Source organism: Aquarana catesbeiana, linkage group LG11, assembly GCF_042186555.1.
Source record: "Aquarana catesbeiana isolate 2022-GZ linkage group LG11, ASM4218655v1, whole genome shotgun sequence".
Classification (NCBI taxonomy): domain Eukaryota; kingdom Metazoa; phylum Chordata; class Amphibia; order Anura; family Ranidae; genus Aquarana; species Aquarana catesbeiana.
In genome coordinates, this window is record NC_133334.1 from 279256228 (window position 1) to 279277467 (window position 21240).

The window sequence follows — 21240 nt, forward strand, 5'->3', positions numbered from 1 at the left end:
CACACCTGGAACGGGATGCAGCAGAATCCGCTCCTACTTGTTTACTAAGGCTTAAATTACATTTCCCTGGGCCCTATCGGGTCAACAAAGTGACCCAGAAAGTGGGCCGCTTTTTTTTTTTTCATTTTCGGGAGGTAAAATCAGTGCCGCTGTTTTGCTGCACCCCAGAGGGGTGGGGTATAGGTGGGATTGGGGGGGGGGGGGGTCCTGTCAGAAAGGCTATATTGGGCCCCATGATTTCTAACAGCAGCCCTGGCTAGGTTAGTCCAGCGATCTCCCCTGCTGAATAGGATCCAAAATGTTACATTTCTTAGACATGTTGGCTACTTACCTTGGATTCAACCAGACCCAATTTCGATGTTTTTACTCTGTAGAAAACCTGATCATCTGTATTAACCTTTTAAATCAATCGTTGTCTTATATAGTATCTGCCGCTTGTGAATGTGGTAGCCAAGTTAAATCTGCACTCAACCAATATCTGGTATATGGGTGAGTCAAATATCTGTTTTATTAAACCCTCACAGAAATAATATAAAGGAAACTATTTGTATAGAGATAAGACTACCGAATGTTAGAGTTTTTTTTGTCTGAAGTACCCTCATGAGTTGGTTGTTTTTCTTCTGGCATGCTGAATAGGATGTACTTGCTCTTTATTGCATTGACCTTCAAGTATGACATCCATCGTCTATATCTCTGTTGCTTTGGTGAACATTGCCTGGAAAGGATGTAAGAATTGTCAGGAGAGTGTAACGCTCCTGTTCCTTGGCAGCTGCTGGTCTCATTACAGCATCCCTTTTTTGGGTGAGCAGCATTCTCCTTGTCTGACTGTCCACCTGCAGGGTGATTGGTGTAGACGCAGCCTCTGGGAAGAGACCAAACCTGTTTTAAGCCTGCCAAGCCCTTAATGTCATGCTTGTGGTAGTGACAGCAACACGTGCTTCAAGCTCCCTGTTTGCCTGCCTTGTTCCCATCCCTGACTTTTACCTTCCCCTGGTCCCCGCCCTGCCTGCTAGTATGGATTTCCTTGTTATCAACCTCGGATTGGCCTTTGAACTACTCTCTGAACCCTGCCTGCCTTTTGACCACGGGTTTGACCCTGACTACTCTCTCAACTCTGCTTGCCTTTTGACCACGGGTTTGACCCTGACTACTCTCTCAACTCTGCCTGCCTTTTGACCACGGGTTTGACCCTGACTACTCTCTGAACTCCACTTGCCTTTTCACCACAGATTTGACCCTGACTACTGTTCTGGAAACTTTATAGATGGGCAACTCCTATCCTCATATTGATTAGTAGTGCCAAATTAATAACTACTGCAGTAGAGTCACAAAAAGATACACTCAGCATGTTTCCAAATAACAGTTCTGTTTATTTGAAGCGCTTGAATTTTTTTATATGCATGATTATGTAGGTATCCCATTAATATCACGTTAATATTACAATTGTACTTTTATGGTAAGAAGGGGCGTAATACAGGCAGGCTAAATTCTAATCAGGACATGAAAGAATGCAACATGTAATGAAAACATCATAAGTGTCGTGTGCACAATGAGTGAAGTGTGCAATACATAGGCAAAGCATACAAGATAGAATACAATTTTATACAGAGTTTACAAATTTCCTTTAGAAACCTACTGAGATCTCTGTCTGTCTGAGTCTCTGAACTCTGTATGGATTTCCTTGTTATCAACCTCGGGTTGGGCTTTGAACTACTCTCTGAACCCTGCCTGCCTTTTGACCACAGATTTGACCCTGACCACTCTCTGAATTCTGCCTGCCGTTTGACCACGGATTTGACCCTGACTACTCTCTGAACACTGCCTGCCTTTTGACCACGGATTTGACCCTGGCTACTCTTTGAACCCTACCTGCCGTTTGACCATGGATTTGACCCTATACTTTCTGAACTCTGCCTGCCGTTTGACCACTGATTTGACCCTGACTACTCTCTGAACTCTGCCTGCCATTTGACCATGGAATTTACCCTGACCACTCTCTGAACATTACCTGCCTTGAACCCAGACTGCCTTTAGACCACTCTGCCTATCTGCCAGCCGTAAGTACCCATTTGTTGTGCTTAGCTTGCGCCTGCCTCAGCGTGGTAGCAGGGCACTATAGCATTACGTTTAAAACCTGGGGGGCAACCGAGTAGCAATAGGCCTGCTTGCCTTATGGGAAAGGGGGTTGCTATAGGTGAAGAACATAGAGCCAGCTATAGTGCCTGACCACCAAAGCTAAGAGTGACAAGAATATACAGTGTTTTCAGGCAGCTAGCATGAAATGAATGTATGGAGGAGGTGTTCTTTTCCTTTGTATCAAACGGACAACATTAGCCCAAAGTGGCGTGACCAAAAAAGAAAATACTCCACATAGTGTGAATCCGTATAAACATAGAAATTTATGGGACGAGCCCTGCTGATGTCATTGTGTTACCCACAAACCTTAATTTCAAGCGCTTGATCCACTTTCTAAATGTGAGTGTTTCCAATTTTTTAATGCATTTCTATGTTTATACGGATTCACACTATGTGGAGTATTTTCTTTTTTGGTCATGCTACTTTGAACATTTGAGAGGATTTGGTCTAACAAGTTGGCTGCTTGTGAGGACTGCTTCTCTGTGACATCTCTTGACCAATTGGACTATCTTCCATCTTGATCTGGAGCCCAGACGTGGAGGTCCCATAATTTGGTGTTTACACCATAGGCCTTGTTGACTCACTGGGCATATGCCCATTGAGTCCTCTTACTCCGGTAAGCCTCCTCACTAACCAGTGGTGGTTCTGTTGTCTGTGTCTTCACTTCAACACTGGTGTCACGTGGAATTCCTCTTCTGGCTACATAATCTGTTTTCACTGTTTATCCAAGGACTGTTCTATTTATTGATTAAAAAACTTTACACAATGGCACATGGAATGTGCATTTCACATCACTTTTCACAGTTTTTTTTGTGGTCATTTCAAAGTATATATTAGTTTGTATAGGAGTTTTTATCAACTTGAGTTTTTTTAGCGCTGCACAAAATGTTATCTTTCACAAATCTCTTGATTTATACTTGTCTTAGTGTTGTGCTGGCTGCTATTTTATATATGTCAGCGCGATATACACCAATTACTCCAGAACAGGACCCTTGCTCTCCATGCAGAAGCAGTGTTCTCTCTGCAGAACTCTGACCCCCCTCCCCCCACAGAGTCAGTTCTGCAATCATGCTGGCAGGGAACAGGGTTTTCTTCTTAGGATGTGGCTTTTTTTTTTTTTTTTTAAGAAAGACAACTGTAAGACTGTAACATTCATTCAGGCTTTAGTCTGTGAAATCTACTGCAGGCAGCTGGAAGGGACTACCAGTGGCAGCCTGTCCATTAGGGGCACAGGGGCCACCCCCTAATCCATGCGCCCGGCCCCCAATCTACATACAGGGCACCAGACACGTAGATTTCAATGGTTTTTTTTTTTTAACCACATGATTAGAGCCTGAGGCTCTAATTGGCTTCAAAAACCCCACCCACTTGTGTGACAATAGCGAATTAATATTCGCTATTGACCTTCCTGAGTCTCCTCCCCGCCAACCAGGAAGTGGGTCATAAGACCCGATTGGCCGAGAGGAGAAGCATTCGTATTGGGTTTCCGAGGGAGGCCACCGAGGAGGAAGCCGCCGCGTAGCCGGAGACACAGGGTGAAGCCGCTGAGGAGGAAGCCGCTGTGAAGCTAGAGATGTAGGGTGAATCCACTGAGGAGGAGGCCGCCGTGAAGCCGGAGATGCAGGGTGAAGCCGCTGAGGAGGAGGCCGCCGTGAAGCCGGAGATGCAGGGTGAAGCCGCCGAGGAGGAGGCTACCGTGAAGCTAAAGACGCAGGGTGAAGCCACCGAGGAGGAGGCCGCCGAGGAGGAGGCCGCCGTGAAGCCGGAGATGCAGGGTGAAGCCGCCGAGGAGGAGGCCGCCATGAAGCCGGAGACGCAGGGTGAAGCCGATGAGGAGGAGGCCGCCGTGAAGCCGGAGATGCAGGGTGAAGCCGCTGAGGAGGAGGCCGCCATGAAGCCGGAGATGCAGGGTGAAGCCGCTGAGGAGGAGGCCGCCATGAAGCCGGAGACGCAGGGTGAAGCTGCTGAGGAGGAGGCCGCCATGAAGCCGGAGATGCAGGGTGAAGCCACAGAGGAGGAGGCCGCCATGAAGCTGGAGAACCTGGAGTTGCAGAGGAGGAGACGCAGAAAGCAGCCGAAGCTGCCCGCGACCTAGATGAGGTGAATGCAGGGCTGGTGGGGGGACGAGCGAGCGACGGGTGGGGAGGGGGGGTGGTGTGTTTGACTGAGCGACCGACCGGAGGGGATTGCGACGGGTGTCTTGTTTGCACCCCCACAAAATATACAGCACCGGCCGCCACTGCTACTTACTCAATTTTTGCTGTGCAGCTTCAACTTCATTGCTGGCTCTTTTACTCTCCCTCCCTTCCTTAATGCAAGTCTAGCAGTCAGGGCTAACATTAAAAGCAGGGCACCCTCCGTGTGGAGGAGATTTTTATCTCTGCAGTTGTTGATTGAAGAATCTGTCTGATCATATACAAAAAATGTACAGACGCATTACAAAAAAAAATGACATTAAAAGTAAACCTTGCTGTAATAACTCGTTATGTGTGCTGAGTGAAGGCAACACACTACTTTCCCTTTAATTGCTGCTTTGTTGGGAAGAAAGTCGCGGATGTTGTGCGCTGACTTTGAGCTGTTACCTTAATACGAGGTTTATGTCTCCGGAGTAATTAGCAGCCTCCTCTCGGTGAACCGTGCTTTCATGGCCCCGAGCAAATTAAAAAGAAGACAGTAAGACTATTGCTACATTAAACATAAAGATGGATCCAGCTTGCATTAGAAAGTCTTCAGTAGCCTGGAAGCAATTTTAACATCTGTTACTGGCATGACACACCGGAGACTTCCACTGATCAGAAAGATGAGACAAGGATGATTCCATAAAGAGTTAGATTTGTTTGCAGCCGCGTCCGCAACCACGAGGATAAAAGGTGGCACCTTCTACGGGGGGGTGGGGGAAAGGAGCTCCTCACCTCTTGGACCCTTAAAGTGTCACTAAACTCGCATCATTAAAAACTCTCCATAAATGGCGTATTCCATGCTGTTCATACTCACTCGAAAGACACAGAGGGGCTCCAAGTGCAGTATTAATATACTCCGATTTATTAAAAGAAAGACAAAGAGCGGCTCACATTTTAACAGATGAAATAGGCATGTATAGAGTTGTTCTGGTCAGTCTCTGGGCTCTCACAAGTGGTCCTCGTAGAGTAGTGGCATCTGACAAAGGAGCTGTATGGATGGAAGGCTGTAGTAAGCGGCCGCTCAACGCATTAACCGGAGCGGACCGCCTGATGGCGCCGGACCGGGTCTGACGACACTATGGAGGCAGTGCTGACATGAAGGGGCAGTAACACGTTTCAAAGCTTCCGCTTCTTCATCAGAAGGTCTGATGATGAAGCGGAAGCTTTGAAACGCGTTACCTCCGAGGATACTGCGGACTTTTAAATGATGGACTTTTTTGTTCATGCTGTTATAAACATGTACCTTTATGCTACATCCCACTGGTGCACAGGTGTCAAATTGGCAGCCCTCCAGCTGTCCCATGGGGCATTACAAGGCTGACCGTTACAAGCGGGACTCCCAGTCCCAGGTCACCAGTTTGACACCCCTGCTCTAGTGCCACTATAGGTTTTTTATTCATACTCGCTCAGTCATTATGAGATTCCTTTTCTGTATTCTGCGAAAATCCTGGTTGAATCTGCCCCTTCTGTCCATGTCCCCAATTCAGCTAGGAATTTTGCAGAGCAGTGTTGGCAGCTCTGCACATGCTCAGTTTTCAGTGGGTTTCTATGCTTAGCATTTCCTCCCCCATCATATCTGAGCAGCCCATGTGACTATAGAGTCACACATGTGGGCGTATACACAGTGCTAAATGACCGCCCACTCCCTCCCTCCACCTCCATGCTCACTAACCAGCTACACACAATGGGGGGTGGGATATTACATCTTGATTGATGGAGGCTTCACCTCCCTCTTATTCTAAGACACAGGCTGGAGGGGTGTGATACAGGATGCGACTGGCAGAAATCCGCCCACGCCATGTTATTGCCAAAAAATAATAAAGATTTGATTTCAAATATAAATTTGTAAAAACAGTTTATTGATATTATTTATGTATTTTTACTCTGTATTCCAAATGCAGTTTATTTTTTTATGTTGAACATGTGACCAGCAGCAGAGGACTAGAAGCTCCTCCTGCTTATGTTTCCCTGCAGACAGGCTGGGAGAGAGCCGGGTCATGTGACAGGTGGGTATTCATTAGGAAAAAGTTATTTCGACTTTTTTTTTTTTTCTTTAACCACTTCCCGCCCGGCCTATAGCAGAATGACGGCCGGGCGGTGGTTCTGTTATCCTGACTGGGCGTCATACGACGTCCAGCAGGAAAACATGCCGGCGGGCGCCCACGGGGGCACGCAGCGCGGCGATTGGAGGTGCTGTGTGTCATTCTGACACACTGTACCTCCGATCGTGGTATGGAGCCTCTGGTGGAGGCTCCTTACCACGTGATCAGCTGTGACCAATCACAGCTGATCATCGCGTGAACCAGGAAGTGCCGGTAAACGGAATTCCTCGGTGCGCGCTGACAGGGAGAGCCGTTCGGCGGCTGTCCCTGACAAAGGGGGGGGGGGGGTCTGTGCTGATAATCAGCACATTTATTATCAGCACAGCCCCATCAGATGTGCCACCACAGCTGCCAAAAAGGTGCCCATCAGCTGCCAGTCAGTGCCCCATTAGAAATGGCTGTAGGTGCCCATCACAGTGCCAATCAGTGCCCTACAATAACACCTTTCAGTACCTCCTAATCATCAGTGCTGCTCATTAGTACCGCCTGTCAGTGCCAATTACAGCCGCCTGTCAGTGCCCATCACAGCTGCCCGTCAGTGCCGCCTATCAGTTCATCAGTGCTGCATATCAGTGCTGCCTATTGGTGCCCATCAGTGCTGCATATCAGTGCCGGCTATCAGTGCCCATCAATTATACATATCAGTGCTGCCTCCTCATCAGTGCCACTGCCAACTCATCGGTGCTCATCAGTGCCACCTTATCAGTGCTGCCTCATCAGTGCCCATCAGTGCTGCCTCATCAGTGCCCATCAGTGCTGCCTCATCAGTGCCCATCAGTGCTGCCTCAACAGTGCCCATCGGTAAAGGAGAAAACTACATTTTATAACCGAAACGAAGAAAAACTTTTTTTTTTAAATTAAAAATTAAAAAAATGTTGGTCATTTTTAGTTTGTTTAGCAAAAAATAAAAACCCCAGTGATGGTCAAATACCACCAAAAGAAAGCTCTATTTGTGGGAAGAAAATGATAACAATTTAGTTTGGGTGCAGTGTTGCATGACCATGCAAGTGTCATTCAAAGTGTGACGGCGCTGGAAGCTGAAAATTGTCCTGGGCAGGAAGGGGGTGAAAGTGCCCGGTACTGAAGTGGTTAATTAAAATAATTACAGTGCCGTCATCCATATACAGATATAGAAGGGAGAATGTCAATTAAACGGTGTGTGTTTAGTATCACTTTAATGCTTGGTTTATGGTTCATCAAGTGTTTGCCATCATTTTGAAGAGCAAAACCAGGCACTAGACATGTGCGTTTTGTTTCAATTTGTTTTTCAGCCAAAAATTTTGTTTTTGGAGATTTGGATGTTCCTGAATCTCCAAATCACAATAGTAACAAATTTCATCGGATCCAAAAAAATTATCATGAAATGAAACAAAATAACGAATTTGAATTTAGAAATCCCAAAAATGAATTAGAAAAATTAGAAAATGAATTTGAATTTGAAATGGAAACCTATTGCAATAAATACAGTAAGGTGTGAAAGTGAAATATGATGATGATAAGAATAGAAAGGAATATAATAGAATAAATAGGAATCGAATTGAATAGAATAGAACAAATTGAATTGTCTCCTGAAATTTGCATTGATTCAAGAATATCAATTATACTAACCAAATCCGAATACACGAAACAAATTCCAAAAATGAATCATTCTAACATAACGAATATGATGAAACAAAATGATTAACTTAACAAATGGATACAAAACAAAACCATTTTTTCCATTGTACACATGTCTACCAGGCACAGCCTTCTGCTCGTCCTTGGATGAGGCCCCCAATGCTGCATTCTATTTTTATACTAAGCTTTTTTGATGTCTTAAGACCAGTAATATTTAGGGTCATCTTTTTCTTTGGTCTTGGGTGGTCCTCCGTCATGCATGGCTACATCATTCCACTGTGAGGTCTGGTCCATTGCACCCTGCACTCACAGTATGTCTTTAGCCTGACCTGGAAGACTGAGAGCACATGTTGATAGTGTTGGTGTGACAGTCAGGGGTCAGGTTTGGAGACCAGTAGCTATAGCAGTAGAAGGGCTCCCACCGACCAGCAGGATAACTAAGCAAGCAGGTCATCCTGATGGATGACATGGGCTCACCTGAGGTGTGAGGTCTAAACACTAATTGGTATTCACCAGAGCTCCTGATGGTGGGGATGGGGTTTTCTTCTTGTTAGTACCAGATCACGGTCCTCAGGATCGTCCCACCAGGAGGTGAGCAAGCCGGGGTTCAGTAGGAGATATAGCAGGTAGGGGTCAAGCAGAAACATAGTCGGTAAACAAACCAAAGGTGAGTAACAAGTGGTTGCAGGTAGGGATCAAGCTGGAGCATAGTCGAGGAGCAAGCCAAAGGTTGGAAATGAGTGGTGGAGAAGATACGGACAGCAGAAGGATTGACATGAGCGAGATATTGGCTGGGGAGAGCACAATAATCTGGCAAACAGGAAGTGTAGAGACATGGCTTAAATCAGGAAGTTAATGGGAGGAGCAAAGTGTTCAAGGTTAACCAGAAACAAGGTTAAAGGCAGGATCATTCAAGGAATTGTCCAGGGAGCCGTTCAGCATCTCAGGTGGGTCAGCAAGAAGAGTTACTGCCAGACACAGCAGAAGACCCTGGTTGAGATCCAGGCCCTGACAGTTAGTTATTTGTTGTTGTGGAAAATATATCCAACTTTAACAGCAAAAGGAGAGTGCTAGTTTGTCAAGGATATAATCATGCCATTTCGACTATTTATGCTAAGAAACCGATAAATATTTTACACACCCTTCATTAATACCAACCAACGCCACTTACGTAACCCTCTAGACATCCAAACTTCTGTGAATTTCCAGAAGACGGTCTCATTATTTAGTCATAATAAGCTTGCAAACATGGGGCTATGTGCATGTATTGCAGAGATGTCCTGCATTTGTTTTTTTTGTTTTTTTTTAAGCTGCCCAGAAGGATTCAAGTAGGGAAAAAATTTAATCAGCCTTCAAAATTGCTATCTAGTTGCCCCCCTCCAACTTAGTTTAATCTAGGCGGTGAGAAATAAGGTGAAGTACCTTATTCCTTACTCCTCCAGGCTACCTCCCCTCCATATAACCCAGTGGTTCTCAACCTGGGGGTCGGGACCCCCTTGGGGGTCGAATGATGATTTGCCAGGGGTCACCAAATCCTGGGCTGTTCCTAAAGCCTGCACCACTCTCTCAGAAATTAGGATAGGGAGAGATAAAAGGGAAAGAAAGAAGAACAAAGAGAAAGAGTGGTACATCCTAAAATGTACCATAAGGGGTTTTAATACTGTACAAGTGGAAGGGACTCAGAGAGTGCTAAATGTCTGTGGGTTAGGGGCGCAAATTACTTGTCTTGCCTTGGGTGCTGACAACCCACGCTACGAAAATAATTTTACTGTTAGGGGTCCCCACAACGTGGGAAATTTTATCAAGGGGTCACGGCACCAGAAAGGTTGAGAACCACTGATATAACCAGTCCCTACTCTTGGCTGCTTGTCCGGTTGCAGTCTGTCCAAGGACATCACGTGCAATGCAGGACCAGTCATGCTGCATTTAAATGAGGACATTAAGGACTCACCCATATCCAAGGAGTGGAGGACAGCACAGGAGGGCACACAGCTTCTGTGGAATGAGTAATAGGGTAAAAGAAGCTTCTTATTCCTTTCTGCCTAGACTAAGCGAACTTGGAAAGAGGCACTAGCTTGAAAATTCTTGTTAAATTCCCCCTGGGATCCAAGTGCTTGTAGCCATCATTCACAACAACACAAGCCCACAACAATACTCGCCACATACTTTAGTCTCTCTCAGACTACTGACCCCAGACCAGCTCTCCCACTATAGAGAGCGAGACTAGAGTAGTATATTGTCGTTGGCTTGTGTTGTGAATGACGGCGCTCCTCTCCGTTCAAGACAAGCCCATAACATCACACCCCAGATAGTTCTCTAGTCTTTCTCAGACTACTATGCCCAGACCTGCTCATCCGCTGTGGAGAGAGAGACTAGATACTAGCTGGCATATGTTGTTGTGGGCTGGTGGTTTGAATGACGGTGCTTGTCTCCAGCTTGCCGCCATTCACAATAACACAAGCCCACAGCTACTCTAGTCTCTTGCTCCAGAATAGCCGGGAGGCAGTTATGGGTACTGTTGGAATAAGGGAGGTTGGCCGGGCTATTTTGGAACGTTTCTCCTGTTTTCCCTAGTCTAAAAAAATGGCACTGTGTATGTTGTAATATGTTGAACCCTGGGATCACCAGCCAGGCATATTAGTAAAAGCAAATGGTCCCTTTTAATTTCAAACATAAGCAAACATAAAATAGCTTATCCTCAGCAAGATGGCTCATCGCCAGTAACACTTGTCTATTACCAGGGTTTTTTCAAAGTCCCCACCTGCCTCAGGGGTCACAAAGAGGAGGTCTCTACAGTTCAGCAACTGTGTCTCAGTCACAAACTAGTCCACACTGCTCACTCAGCTGTGTCCTGTCTCACACTCCACCTAACCAACACCTGCTGGCTGTTTAATTTTCCTTTTCTAGACTCCCCTTGTCACGGCCCGGGGTCAGGCTTGAAGACCAGTAGCTATAGCAGTTGAGAGATTCTGACTGATCAGCAGGATAAATACTCAAGCAGTACACCCTGGCAGATGACGCAGGGTCTACGCACTAACTGGTATTCAGTAGAGCTCCTGATGGTGGGGATGGGTTTTGCTGCATGTTAGTGCCAGGTTGCAGTCTTCGAGATCATCCCGCCAGAAGTTGAGCATGCCGGGGTCCAGTAGCAGATATAGCAGGTAGGGATCAAGCAGAAGTGTATTCAGTAAACAAGCCAAAGGTCAGTAACAAGTAGTTTCAGGTTGGGATCGGGTGAAAGCGTAGTTGAGGATCAAGGCCAAATGATTGCATTTGGAAGGGTAAGCAAGTAGTTTCAGGTTGGGATCAGGTGAAAGCGTAGTTAAGGATCAAAGCCAAATGGTTGCTGGTTGGGATCAAGTGGAAGGGTAATCAAGAAACAAGCCAAAGTCAGTAACAAGTATTAGAGAAGATATGGATGGCGGCAGGAGTGAAAGGAGCAAAATATTGGCTGGAGAAGAGCACAATAATTTGGCAAACAGGAAGTGCAAAGGCATAGCTAAAATAGGAAGTTCATGGGAGGAGCAAGGAGTTCAAGGTACAAGGCAAGATTATCCTGGCTCCTGCAAATGGGTTAACCCTTCTGGGACCAATATCCCTGTAATCGGGATGTGGAGGCTCTTTCCCACTCAAAGTCTCTCCAAGTCTCTGAATTCCAGATCCCAAGCGAGGACTTACCAATCCTGACAGCACCGTAAATCAGTCCTCTTCAAGCAGATTACCCCTGAACACTGCATGGGCGAGAACCCTTAAAAGCTAAAAATTTGCATTCTAGTCCTCCTACCTTAAAGTGGCCATAACCCAAATAATGTGGACACGTATATCCTATCCAGAACCTATCCCTGGTGTCCTATACAATGTGGAAATAATGTAATAAAGATAGAAAACAAGGTGTGCAATGTTTGTACTTAACGCTAAATGAACCGATGCAGAAGTTACTGGCTTTATTCAATTCACTTCCCCTACCGACCAGCGCCGGCACTGCCCCTCCTTCTCTGTGTGCGCTGCCACTCAAAGGTAATTCGCTTCTCTTCTCCTTGTTAGTTGCGTGGTTGGACAGTGGTGGGTGTATAGAGGGAAGGTTCTGTCAACCACGCTAGCTCAGCATACCCATCACCCAGAAAGATGGGACAAAGGGCGTGATGTACTTTGACCCCTAGGGGAACAGAACAAAAGTTGTTTCTGCCGAGACTTCAAAGGGATGCTGTTAAGAAGGCGGGATGTGTCGTGGAGCTTTTACTTGTTTTCGGCACCAAAAAACACATCGCGAAAATGAATAGAAAAGTAACAAACCATTACGGTCTCTTCCAGGAAAAAAAAGGAGAGAAAACAATGCTTGCAGCTGAATTAAACCCAGCGTCTCTCATTCCCACTTAGAACAGGCAGAACCGCTGAAAATTTGTTTCCTCAATTACTACAATTGCCTGAAAGCGTTTTATTTTCAGCAAAAGAACACCATTCAAAGGAAACAGATAAATATCAGAACATAATTACCAGGTATGAAAGGGAAACGGACTGGCTTTTAGAACATGGTGTTAACAGGCTGGTGGTGTTTTGACAGCCAGATGAAAAAATCTCGCAGCCCAGAATGGGGGGAGGCTGAATGTGAGAGGCAAAGGTCTGCCAGGCCGGCCCACACAATGGGTATCGATAAGTGTTCCTAGCAAATAATTATATATTGTTTTATTTGCCGGCAATGAACGAATGACGTTCTCATTCATCACTGTTTTCCCTCGCAGTGTAAACATTTAATTAGCAATGGTGGGTTTTATTTAGAACTTTTAGTTCTAATATAGGCATGCGTGCCTAATAATCCATGTTGACAGGCTGTAATTGGGGGGGGGGGAGACATGCCATCAATGGAAGTCAAACAGGCTTTATTTATACGTGGTATGTTACTGAATATAAAACATTTTGCTTGGTTTTGTTGTTTGCACAGGCTGCCCAAAGTCTTTAGATGAGGCTGCTATTGTAGAAGAGGATGTAGTACCTAAGGATGGCCTTAGCAATGTCCCCCCCTATTGGGTTGTTGGGCAGTGGGCATTGGGTTAGAACTCCGCGCTCATGTCAGAACTCATGGCAAGTCTGGCAAGTTCTCTCTGAGAGTCTACTGGGGGGCACAAATGGAACGGGTATCTTGTTTTGAGCACCACAATGGGTGCTAAAAGCAGGATATCCAGTAGATACCCTATTTTGTTGATTGTGTGGGGCGCTCAGTCTTTAGATGCTGCTGCTGCAAAATATTGTAGGGAAAGATGGTAGTACCCAAGGATGACCTGAGTAGTGTTTCCTCCATTGAGTTGTTGGCAAGTGGGCAAAGGGTCAGGACTCAGTGCTCATGCCAGAACTCAGGACAAGTCCGGCCAGTTCTCTCTTGGAGCTTACTGGGGGGAAGAAATGCAATGGATATCTTCCTTTTAGCAGAATACCCAATGGATACCCTATTTCATTGCTTGTGTGGGCTGACTAAGGTCTGTAGATGATGCTGCTGCAAATTATTTTAGGGGAGGATGGAAGTACCCAAGGATGACCTTAGCAATGTCCCCCCTATCGAATTGTTGGCCTGTGGGCATGGGTTAGAACTCGGTGCTCATGTCAGAACTCTTGGCAAATCCGGCCAGTTCTCTCTGAAAGCTTAGTGGGGGGGGGGGGGGGCAGAAATGCAATGTATATCTTGCTTAAAGCACCACAATGGGTGATGAAAGCAGGATATCCAATGGATAGCCTATTGTGTTGCTTGCGTGGGCTGCTCAAAGCCGCCTTTAGATGATGCTGCTGCCAATTATTGTAGGGGTGAATGGTAGTAACCAAGGATGACCTGAGCAATGCCCCCCCTATTGAGCTGGTGGCAAGTAGGCATTGGTTTAGAACTCAGCGCTCATGCCAGAACTCTTGGCAAATCCAGCCAGTTCTTTATGAGAGCTTACTGGGGGGCACAAATTGAATAGGTATCTTGTTTTGAGCACCACAATGGGTGCTAAAAGCAGGATATCCCATAGATACTCTATCTTGTTGCTTGTGTGGGCTGCTCAAAGTCTTTAAATGTTGCTGCTGCAGAATATTGTAGGGAAAGATGGTAGTACCCAAGGATGACCTGAGCAGTGTTTCCCACATTGAGTTGTTGGTCAGTGGGCAATGGATCAGAACTCACAGCAAGTCCAGCCAGTTCTCTCTTACAGCTTACTGGGGGGGGGGGGGGGGGGGGGCAGAAATGCAATGGATATCTTCCTTTTAGCGGAATACCCAATGGATACCCTATTTCATTGCTTTTGTGGGCTGACTAAGGTCTGTAGATGATGCTGCGGCCAATTATTGTAGGGGAGGATGGAAGTACCCAAGGATGACCTTAGCAATGTCCCCCTAATTGAGATGTTGGCCAGTGGGCATTGGGTTAGGACTCAGTGCTCATGTCAGAACTCATGGGAAGTCCGGCCAGCTCTCTCTGAGAGCTTAATGGGGGGCAGAAATGCAATGTGTGTCTTGCTTTCAATACCACAGGTGCTGAAAGTAGGTTATCCAATGGATACCCCTTTTTGTTGCTTGCGCGGGCTGCTCAAAGCCTTTAGATCAGGGGTATGCAATTAGCGGACCTAGAGCTGTTGTAAAACTACAAGTCTCATCATGCCTCTGGCTCTGGGTGTCATGCTTGTGGCTATCAGAGTCTTGCTATGCCTCATGGGACTTGTAGTTCTGCAAAAGCTGGAGGTCCACTAATTTCATATCCCTGCTTTAGATGATGCTGCTGCCAATTATTGTAAAGGATAATAGAATTACCCAAGGATGACCTGAGCAATGCCCCCCTTATTGAATTGTTGGCTAGTGGGCATTGGGTTAGACCTCAGGGCTAATGTCAGAACTCTTAGCAAATCCGGCCAGTTCTCTCTGAAAAGTTACTGGGGGGCAGAAATGCAATGTATATCTTGCTTTTAGCACCACAATAGGTGCTGATAGCAGGATATCCAATGGATACCCTATTTTTGTTGCTTGCGTGGGCTGCTTAAGCCTTTAAATGAAGATGCTGCTAATTATTGTAGGGAAGAATGGTAGTAACCAAGGATGACCTGAGCAATGCCCCCCCCATTGAGTTGTTGGCCAGTGGGCATTGGTTTAGAACTCAGTATTAATGCCAGAACTCTTGGCAAGTCCGGCCAGTTCTCTATGAGAGCTTACTAGGGGGCACAAATGGAATGGGTATCTTGTTTTGAGCACCACAATGGGTGCTGAAAGCAGGATATCCAGTAGATACTCTATCTTGTTGCTTGTGTGGGCTGCTCAAAGTATTTAGATGCTGCTGCTGCAGAATATTGTAGGGGAAGATGGTAGTATCCAAGGATGACCTGAGCAGCGTTTCCCACATTGAGTTGTTGGTCAGTGGGCAATGGATCAGAACTCTTGGCAAGTCCGGCCAGTTCTCTATGAGAGCTTACTGGGGGGGGCAGAAATGCAAAGGGTAAGATATTTTGGGCGGGAAATAGCCTCCAACCCTGACTACAGGTATCTTGGTCCTGTAAGGGTTAACCCACCTATGAGAGAGGGCTGAAAAAGGCAGAATACAGTCATCAGGGGTCCATGAGGTTTTGTGTGGAGCAGGACACACTGGTGAGGAGGAGCTGTGTGCTGTGTTGCACCCCCCCCCCCCCTTCATTAAGTGTGAGCTTATGAGGAGGAGGGGGAGAGAGTACAGCCCCACCTCTTCCCGGCTCTCTTCTCCTCTCATTGCTGCTTCCAGCACTGGGCTGACAGAAGTAATGATGCCTCTGTCACTACTCCTGTCAGCCTTATAGTAGAAGGAACTTGCAATGTCCCCATCCCTACAATACATGCTGCGCCCAGGGCAGCCATCCCTTCCGCCCACCCCTTGCAGGACTTTAAACCCTTTTGTAGGGCACGTTTATACTGGCAACGTTTTGTTTTGTCTACTATAGTGATGGACTGTTTTACTGGATTAATGCCCAAATCTGGAAGAAGTACACAAAGCACACCGAGATTCAAGGAAGAATACACATGACTCTTGTATTTAACAATATTTGCTCAGCTTTAATCTAATCTGTCATATTTTTTGCCCTGATTAAAATTCTCCTTCGAATTTTTGTATAGTTTTCACTACAAAACATCTTTTTTACAACATCTTAATTTTTTCATTTGCTCTTTAATGTTAATCTAAACCCTAAACTCTACTCTGCATCGCAGCTTATTTTATTCATTTGGTTTTATTTGTTGATGGTTACCCATAATTCCTTTTTTATGCCCCCCCCCCCCCCCCTATCTTGCTCTTGAGCTCCCTACACGACAGTCCATCACGTCTAACCACATGCTATCCATCTTGTGATTATGAATTTGCTCTCTCCGGAGAGGCTCGGAATCAAGGATTTATGTACAAATTAGGCCTCACTTCAGTTAGGAATATTGCGAGCCGGCTGGTAAAATATTCAGCAGGAGCTGAATGTTAAAATATTGATTTGGTGCAACGTCTAATTCCGTGCTCGCTGCGCTCGGGTTGCTGCAGTCATGTTTACTGTCATTTCCATACACGATAATTTAGTTCATTACTGTACCGCGCTTTACAAGGGTTGTAACCCTATAATACAACTTAATTGGCTGAGACAGATATGATTTGACTCTGATTTGGTTCCGGGGCACTTCTATCTGCTGCCCTTTTGTTCCTCTGTGTAATGGCTCTGACACGCAGCCACTAGGAGATTAAAATGAACCCGTCATCTAAGTGTATATTTTTATTATAAACATACAAATGGAGAGCATGTCTCTGGTTATTACCCTCCCCCGTCTGCTTTTTATCATGGACTGTTTCCGAAAAAAAACTTACATACGTTATGACGTGCCATTTCAACCAGCCCCCTATGATTATCTATGATTCCAGAGCTATTTGCATTGCCACAGTCCCTTGAATCCCAAGTATGAGGCTCTACTAGCACCATTTTTCTCTCTGTGTGGCTTTTCTCCCTTCACTGTGGGGCTCTCCTCTCCTCATCGCACGGCTCTCCTCTTTTCATTCTGTAGCTCTCCTCATTAAGCCACTTTCCTATCCTCACTCTATGGCTTTTCTTTCCTCACTGTGTGGTTCTCCTCTCCCCATCCTGTGGCTCCCCTCTCCTAACTCTGGGTCTCTTCCCTCCCTCTTGTGTGGTTCTCCTCTCCCCATCCTGTGGCTCCCCTCTCCTAACTCTGGGTCTCTTCCCTCCCTCTTGTGTGGTTCTCCTCTCCCCATCCTGTGGCTCCCCTCTCCTAACTCTGGGTCTCTTCCCTCCCTCTTGTGTGGTTCTCCTCTCTCCATCCTGTGGCTCCCCTCTCCTAACTCTGGGTCTCTTCCCTCCCTCTTGTGTGGTTCTCCTCTCCCCATCCTGTGGCTCCCCTCTCCTAACTCTGGGTCTCTTCTCTCCCTCCTGTGTGGTTCTCCTCTCCCCATCCTGTGGCTCCCCTCTCCTAACTCTGGGTCTGTTCTCTCCCTCCTGTGTGGTTCTCCTCTCCCCATCCTGTGGCTCCCCTCTCCTAACTCTGGGTCTCTTCTCTCCCTCCTGTGTGGTTCTCCTCTCGTAACTATTGGGCTTTTATCTCCTTCCTGTGTGGCTCTCTTCTGAGTGCTCTCCTAACTCTTTGGCTCTTCTCTCCTCCCTGTGTGATTTTCCTCTTTTAAATCTTTTAACTCCCCATCGTGTGGCTCCCCTCTCCTAACTCTGGGTCTCTTCTCTCCCTCTTGTGTGGCCCTCCTCTCCTAACCTTGGGGCTATTCTTTCCTCCCTGTGTGGCTCTTCTCTCCTCACTGTGCGGTTCTCTCCCAACTCTTTGGCTCTTCTTTCCTTGCTATGTGGTTCTCCTCTCCCAACCCTGGGGCTGCCCTCACTATGTGGCTCTCCTCTTCTCACTATTCGTCTCTCCTCTTCTCACTATGAGGCTCTCCTCTCCTAAGTGTGCAACGCTCCTCACTGCATGGCTTTTTTACTGTGTGGTTCTCCCTTTCTTGCTGTGTGACTTTTCTCTCCTGCCTGGCTCTCTTCTCCCCACTGCCTGGCTCTCTGAATGGCTCTCCTCTCCTCATTGCATAATTTTTCCTTTCTCAACTATTGGGCTGCCCTCTCCTCACTGTGTGGCTTTTTTTCTTCCACTGTTTTGCTCTCCTCTTTTCACTCTGTGGTTTCCTCACTGTATGGCTTCTATTTCCTCACTGTGTGGTTCTCCTTTCCATATAGTGTGCCTCTCTTCTCCTAACTCTGGCACTCTTCATTCCTCCCTGTGTGCGTGGTTCTCCTCTCCTAACTATGGGATTCTTCTTTTCTCCCTATGTGGTTCTCCTCTCCTATGGTATTCTTCTTTACTCCCTGTGTGGTTCTCCTCTCTTAACTCTAGGGCTCTCCTCTCCCCACAGTGTGGCTGTCCTCTCCTCACTGTGAGGCTGCCCTCTTCTCAGTATGTGACTCCTCTCACATGACTTTCTTACTGTGTGACTCTCCTTTACTGCCTGGTTCTCCACACTTCATGACTCTTCTCACTGCATGGCTCTCCTCTCCCCACTTTGCATCTCTCCTTACTGCAGTGGCCTTCCTCTCCTCATTTTGCAGCTTTTTTCACTGCATAGCTCTCCTTTCCTCGCTCTGCATCTCTCCTCACTGTGTGGATTTCCTCTTCTCATTGTGTGGCTCTCCTCTCCTCATTTTGTGGCCCTTTTCACTGCATGGCTCTCTTCTCCTCATTTTGCAGCTCTTTTTTACTATACGGCTCTCATTTCCTCACTCTGCATCTTTCCTCACTATGTAGATGTCCTCTTCTTATTGTGTGGCTCTCCTCTCCTCATTTTGTTGCCCTTTTCACTGCATGGCTCTCTTCTCCTCATTTTGCAGCTCTTTTTTACTATACAGCTCTCATTTCCTCACTCTGCATCTTTCCTCACTGCGTGGATTTCCTCTTCTTCTCATTGGGTGGCTCTCCTCTCCTCATTTTGTGGCCCTTTTCACTGCATGGCTCTCCTCTCCCCACTTTGCATCTCTCCTCACTGCGTGGATTTCCTCTTCTTCTCATTGGGTGGCTCTTCTCTCCTCATTTTGTGGCCCTTTTCACTGCATAGCTCTCCTTTCCTTACTCTGCATCTCTCCTCACTGTGTGGATTTCCTCTTCTCGTGGTCCTTTTCACTACATGGCTCTCCTCTCCTCGTTTTGCAGCTCTTTTCACTATACGGCTCTCATTTCCTCACTCTGCATCTTTCCTCACTGCATGGATTTCCTCTTCTCATTGGGTGGCTCTCCTCTCCTCATTTTGTGGCCCTGTTTACTGCATGGCCCTCCTTTCCTCGCTCTGCATCACTCCTCACTATGTGGATGTCCTCTTCTCATTGCATGGCTCTCCTCTCCTCATTTTGTGGCCCTTTTCACTGCATGGCTCTCCTCTTCTCACTCTGCACCCCCCCCCCCCCACAGCACACAATGGCATTCATTACCACCTATGAGAGTTGTCGGGCGTCTCTCAGCTTCTGTTTCTCTGATAAGTGTAAAGATTCAGATTTCCCATCACTTTCTGTCCCAATGATACTGGATAACCAGCAAAAACAAATCTTCTTGACTATACTGTTCTTGTAAGATACAATTACAGTATGAATAAGGTTAAAAAAAAAATGCAATTTTTTTGCCCATTTTCCAGCCAGGCTTGGGCAGCGTATTTCTAAAACCATGTACCAATAAAAAAAAAACTGTTCTTGTTACAATTAGTAAAAATGCCCTAATATTGATAGAGTGTCTAGACCAGCCTTTCTCTATTTTTTTAACATAGAGGAACCCTTGCAATAACTTTTCAGTCTAAGGGAACCCTTGCTAATATATACTATATTTACAGTTCATGGTGGTTATAGCATGATGGTTAGAGGGAAGAATACTCCCTACATTTGGGGCCCATGGGAAAAATTCCACCCTTATAGATAGCTGAAAAAAGATCACTTGTAGCTTATCTGAGATTCAAAAATGTCTCAATGCTTAAGTAACCCCTAGCAGCCACTGGAGGAACACTAGTGTCAGGAACCTGATACCTCTGCCGTGTCTGGTGATGGCTCTTTTTGCTGAGCCACCTAAGATGCTGGACAGTACCCTGTCTCATCCATTGGACAATCCTGCCGTGTGCCTTGTTTCTGATGAACCTTGAACTTTTTGCTCCTCCCATGAACTTCCCTCCAGCCACTATCTCGCTCTTGGCACTCCTGGTACCATCTGTATCTTCACTACAACTCTTTACCGACTTTTGGCTTGCTCTTCGACTAAGCTTCTGCTTAATCCTAACCTGTGGCCACTTGTTACAGACCTTTGGCTTGTTTACTGATTACGCTTGTGCTTGATCCTTTCTTGCTATATCTACACTGGACCCTGGCTTGCTCACCTCCCAGTGGAGCGATCCTAAGGACCGCAACCTGGTACTAACATGCAGCAAAACCCATTCCCACCATCAGGAACTCTGGTGAACATTGGTTAGGGCTTAGACCTCGCACCTAGGTCATTCAGCAGGGTGACCTTCTGCTGCACTTATCTGGCTGGTTGGTGGGAGCCTCTCTACTTCTATAACTACTGGTCTGCAAGTCTGGCTCCTGACCGTGACACCTAGGGTTCCATGGCACCCAGGTTGAGAAAAGCTGGTCTAGAATGTATAGAAATATATAGGAAGTTTTCTGGTAAACCATGACCATGAACTAGATCCTTGGAATGGAAAAATCAAGTAAAAGAGATGGAAGTGCCACAAAATTTCTCATGGCTGGAAAAAATGTATTTATTATATGAATCTTAGGAAAAGCCAACATGTTTCACGGTCACAGAAAGACCATCTTCATTAGGATTTGACACTTTTGACTCGAGAAAATCTGTATGAACAAATAGATCCTTGAGAATAAACTGTCACAAATGCGACAGGAGCCTGCTTCAGTATCTGGTTGTGCTGTGCTTTTGAATTTGGCCTGGCGTCTATACAACTGGTCATGAAAGGGTTGAATCCAACAAGCATCAAAAGCTTTCCAGACCGGGGCGTTTGTTATTGAAGGCTTGGTTTTAGCTGGACATTCTCTGTTAATTCCTTCATTATCTGACCAGACATTTGGACTCTAAAACCTTCCATCTTCTCAAGTTGTTTACTGCAGCCCATAAAGCAAATACTAATTGCGACCTACTTTCTCCGAAGCGGTTGTTTCCTTGTGAACCTTACTTTACCCCGTCACGCTATG

At 46.2% G+C, this 21240-nt stretch overlaps 1 protein-coding gene across 1 annotated transcript in view; it reads left to right on the plus strand.

The window, feature by feature from the left end:
* The window catches only part of CDH13 (cadherin 13), a 902416-nt gene that overhangs the window by 552825 nt on the left and 328351 nt on the right, over nt 1-21240 (plus strand). The window lies entirely within an intron of this gene.